This window comes from Lathyrus oleraceus, chromosome 6 (genome assembly GCF_024323335.1).
Source record: "Lathyrus oleraceus cultivar Zhongwan6 chromosome 6, CAAS_Psat_ZW6_1.0, whole genome shotgun sequence".
Classification (NCBI taxonomy): Eukaryota; Viridiplantae; Streptophyta; class Magnoliopsida; order Fabales; family Fabaceae; genus Lathyrus; species Lathyrus oleraceus.
The window spans coordinates 307814834-307820567 of NC_066584.1; positions in this window are offsets into that span (position 1 = coordinate 307814834).

The following is a 5734-nucleotide window of genomic DNA, read 5'->3' on the forward strand; positions in this document are numbered from 1 at the left end:
GCAACAGTTGTAAGGATACCTTAGCATTCGAAGGGACGATCATCATTTAACCGTAGGCTACACCGAAGGGTCATCGAGGGACAAAATCGTATTTTCGAAGGCAACATCCGAGGGACCATGATTTATTTTATGATGATTTAACCGAAGGGTCTTTGCTAAGTGTATCCCTACATTCGCGGGACATGACCGTTATACCGTAATACCGTAAGGCAGCAAAGAGAGGTCCAAGATCACTTATTTAAAGGTCATATTTTAAAGTCAATTAAGTAATTAAGTCCATACTAAAATCAATACATTAAAATTAATACATTAAAATTAATACATTAAAATTAACACATTAAAATTAATTAAGCAATTTAGGGTGAGTCTCCCCAAGGGTATCCCACAAATAAAGTGGAAGACCTAACGACAATCTTTTCCTGGGACATGTGAACCTTGGCAAAATTCAGCAAACGGGTTAGAATACCAAATCGGGGTGTAATCGAAGATTACACCGCAAAAGAAAATACAGCAGCATGAATGTCAGGCAAAACAGTGCATAATTAACATAGAATAGATCAGATACGCATAGGACATAACAAACAAAATATTAGCGACTGTCCCGTTCGCCTCTGCCTCGCCTAGCGAGGGCCTAGCGAATACTCGCTACATGCTCGCTTAGCGATGTGCTAGCGAGCGGCTGCGGGTTTTGAATTTCAGAACAGTATGACTTCAACCTGCGGCATGGCTTATGGCATCCAACACATAATTATACGGTTCAGCATTCACAATATTCAGGCACACTTAAATTCACATGCAAAACCTCAAATATGTTTATGAATTCAATTATAATATCACATGCAAGTTAAGAACATAAAGCGGTATCACATGCAAATTAAGAAAATAAAGCGATAATAGTAATGCAAACCTGTTTGCAATCGAATTGCAACCTTGAATTGGCGAGCCGGATTGAGTTGGGCGGTGGTAGCTTCGGAGCGGAGGAGCGGCCTTCAGGGTTTCTAAAGTAGCCTCCAGGGTTTTTGTGCCAGGGTTTTCGTCTGTCTCCCTCTGTTTTTCGTCCTCCTCTTCATTACTGAAGTGCTGGTATTTATAATGCCCTTTTTCATGACCTAATGGGCTCAGAACGAAGCCCGAAATTTTTTGTTGTCTGTCAGCCTCGCTAGGCGAGCTGGTAGCGAACGTTTGCTTCGCTAGGCGAGCGTGTAGCGAACGTTCGCTAGGCGAGCGTGTAGCGAACGTAACGTTTGCTAGGCGAGCGTGTAGCGAACAGGCCAGTTTTGGGCCATTTTCTGGATTGGGCCATTCGTGAGCTGGGCCTTCGTTCCTTTGGGATGTCAGTGCCTTGCGGAACAAGTCGGAGGGTCTTGGAAAATGCTTTGTAATATCAACGGGCAAATTTTGGGGTATGACAGCTGCCCCTGTTCAATATTCTTGAACCGAGAGAGTTAGAATGGCGAGTATGCCGTTCGTGGTCTGGAGGTGAAAGATTATTGAACACTAGAATGCCCCAAAAATTTGCGCTTGTCCATTAGTCTTGATGGAGATGGGCTTAAAGATGCCATCCAGGAGGTTCGATGACGAGATTTCCAGATTGTGTCGTACGTTAGACGATATCTGGAGACATGGGTGTCACACCGGGTCATACGCTAGGCCGTATAGTGAGTCATCCATTATGCTGTCGACTTCGCTGGGGAGTCAGAGTATGCTATATACTGCTGGGGATAAGGGATCAGAATGGATCGTACATTAGACCGTGTCTGAATACCAGAGTGAGTTGTTCATTAGGCGGATGACTTTGCTGGGGATGAAAGATCAGAATGGATCGTACGCTAGATCGCATCTGAGCTGCAGAATGAGCCGTCCGTTAGGCTGAATCTGCTGAAAAGGGAGTAGTCGTGTACTAGACTACCCTTCAGAAATGTACCTGTCCGAAGGTAGCATCTGAGAAGATGAAGGTTTAACTTGGTCGTACATTAAACCATATCTGAGCAGAATGAGCCGTCCATTAGGCTGAATCTGCTGAAAAGGGAGTAGTCATACACTAGACTACCATTCAGAAATGTACCTGTCCGAAGGTAGCATCTGAGCAAGGGGAGTAGCCGTATACCAGACTACCATTCAGGAATGTACCTGTCCGAAGGTAGCACCTGAGCAAGGGGAGTAGCCGTATACCAGACTACCATTCAGGAATGTACCTGTCCGAAGGTAGCACCTGAGCAAGGGGAGTAGCCGTATACCAGACTACCATTCAGGAATGTACCTGTCCGAAGGTAGCACCTGAGCAAGGGGAGTAGCCGTATACCAGACTACCATTCAGGAATGTACCTGTCCGAAGGTAGCACCTGAGCAAGGGGAGTAGCCGTATACCAGACTACCATTCAGGAATGTACCTGTCCGAAGGTAGCACCTGAGCAAGGGGAGTAGCCGTATACCAGACTACCATTCAGGAATGTACCTGTCCGAAGGTAGCACCTGAGCAAGGGGAGTAGCCGTATACCAGACTACCATTCAGGAATGTACCTGTCCGAAGGTAGCACCTGAGCAAGGGGAGTAGCCGTATACCAGACTACCATTCAGGAATGTACCTGTCCGAAGGTAGCACCTGAGCAAGGGGAGTAGCCGTATACCAGACTACCATTCAGGAATGTACCTGTCCGAAGGTAGCACCTGAGCAAGGGGAGTAGCCGTATACCAGACTACCATTCAGGAATGTACCTGTCCGAAGGTAGCACCTGAGCAAGGGGAGTAGCCGTATACCAGACTACCATTCAGGAATGTACCTGTCCGAAGGTAGCACCTGAGCAAGGGGAGTAGCCGTATACCAGACTACCATTCAGGAATGTACCTGTCCGAAGGTAGCACCTGAGCAAGGGGAGTAGCCGTATACCAGACTACCATTCAGGAATGTACCTGTCCGAAGGTAGCACCTGAGCAAGGGGAGTAGCCGTATACTAGACTACCATTCAGAAATGTACCTGACCGTAGGTAGCATCTGAGCAAGGGGAGTAGCCGTATACCAGACTACCATTCAGGAATGTACCTGTCCGAAGGTAGCACCTGAGCAAGGGGAGTAGCCGTATACCAGACTACCATTCAGGAATGTACCTGTCCGAAGGTAGCACCTGAGCAAGGGAAGTAGCCGTATACCAGACTACCATTCAGGAATGTAGCTGTCCGAAGGTAGCACCTGAGCAAGGGAAGTAGCCGTATACCAGACTACCATTCAGGAATGTACCTGTCCGAAGGTAGCACCTGAGCAAGGGAAGTAGCCGTATACCAGACTACCATTCAGAAATGTACCTGACCGTAGGTAGCATCTGAGGAAGGAAGTAGCCGTATACTAGACTACCATTCAGGAATGTACCTGTCCGAAGGTAGCACCTGAGAAAGGGAGTAGCCGTATACCAGACTACCATTCAGGAATGTACCTGTCCGAAGGTAGCACCTGAGCAAGGGGAGTAGCCGTATACCAGACTACCATTCAGGAATGTACCTGTCCGAAGGTAGCACCTGAGCAAGGGGAGTAGCCGTATACCAGACTACTATTCAGGAATGTACCTGTCCGAAGGTAGCACCTGAGCAAGGGATGAGGGTCTAACTTGGTCGTACATTAGACTGTATTTGCAGAATCTGACTTGAGGGTCTAACTTGGTCGTACATTAGATTGTATTTGAGTGGTATTTGAAGATTTGAAGGTCTAACTTGGTCGTACATTAGACTGTCTCTGAGTTATTGAAGGTCAGAATGGATCGTACGCTAGATCGTATCTGAGTTGTTGAAGGTCAGAATGGATCGTACGCTAGACCGTATCTGAGTTGTTGAAGGTCAGAATGGATCGTACGCTAGATCGTATCTAAGTTGTTGAAGGTCAGAATGGATCGTACGCTAGATCGTATCTGAGTTGTTGAAGGTCAGAATGGATCGTACGCTAGATCGTATCTGAGTTGAAGGAATCATATGTTGAGCTGAATCAGAATGAACCGTACGCTAGGCTATATCTGCTAGTATTTGTATATGTTGTATTTGCAATGAATATTTGGGATGGGCTTATAGATGCCATCGTTAGGAGGATGTCAGAATGGATGTTGACATGGAGTATATCTGAAAGATGTATCTGAAGAAGAAAGTAGTCGTACGCTGGACTACACCTCGGAATGTACCGTACGCTAGGCAGTATCTGAGGGATATAGTTAAATCTTGAGTGTAATTGATAAAGATGTCCGTCTGAATGGACCTTTGTTTTGACTGTGTCAGGAGGATGATTAACCTGAAAAGTAAAGTTAGCTTCATGCCATGTCATGATGCATGAGATGCAAATGTTGTATGCATGCGTGTGCTGTGAAGTGATGTAATGAGTGAATTATGCGTCTGGAATGAATGCGAGCTTTGTATGCATGTATATGTTATGAAATGATGTAATGTATATGATGCGGAATGAAAATTGTATGTAGGTATGTGATGTGAAATGATGTAATGAATGCACTATGTGTCTGAAACGTTCTTCCAGGGGACTCTACTGGGGAATAAATCTCAGTCTTCGGGTCGGAGATATTTGTATTGATGACCCTGTCTCAGCTGGGGGATTTGATTTCTGTCTGATGGTAGAAACATTCGACAGAGCCTGGCTAGGGATAGAAGAGATGACCAATTCGTCTAGTGATGCCCATTTCTTCTGGGGAATAACTGGCTTAGCCGGGGGAATCGAATTAGCAACAGATTCATTGGGAAGCATGGTTAGACCTTCTCCTTGGTCCTGAAGTCTCGTAGTAATTGCTATTTCCATTTTAGGCATGTATTTTTGATAAACATAGATCATATTCAAATGCATATATCAATTCACATTAAATCAATGGACGTTTACGCAAACAAAACAGAGAAAGTAAGACAAAAGCATCTTTTTGGAAATGAAATTGTATTGATTTTGAAAGAGGGCCCATGAACAGGCAAATCGTGTACAAGGAGACAGAAATCCTAGTAAGAGGAAATTGCCGAGAAAACAAAGAAAAAGCTATGCAGGAAAAGTCCTGTTGATTTTAAATCCACTACCGTCATTATGTCTTCAAGCATCTCATCTCCTGCTGTCGGATAGAAGTGATTGGCTTGTTCAGTCCCTTGAACTTGGTTGAAGCAGACAGAGAACGGGGCATAGTCATACGCTTTAATCCCTAATTTTTGCCTGGACCGCCTTTTCAGGTTTTCAGTCCACCGGGATACCCCTTTTTTTTGCTCAAGCCGCCTTTTCAGGTTTTCGACTTGCCGGGTGTATGTCTTTATATGTTTATCCCTAATTTTTTGCCCGAACCCTTTTGGTTCGCCGGGATGCCCTTACTTTTGCCTAGGTACGTCGACCTAGCGGGTCTCTTTTATGCGTAGTATTTTTTAACTATGTCAGCGTTCACAGGATGCGGGAACTCTTCGCCATCCATTGTAGCAAGCATCATGGCTCCACCAGAGAATACCTTCTTAACTACAAATGGTCCTTCGTGTGTGGGAGTCCATTTGCCTCTGGGATCACCTTGTGGTAGAATGATACGCTTGACCACCAAGGCGCCAAGTTGGTACACCTGTCTCTTGACCTTTTGTTAAATGCTTGGGTCATGCGCTTCTGATATATCTGCCTATGACAAACAGCCGCAAGTCTCTTTTCATCAATCAAATTTATCTGATCGAGTCGAGTTTGAATCCATTCATCCTCATCTAAGCCTGCATCTTTCGCAATTCTTAGAGAGGGAAT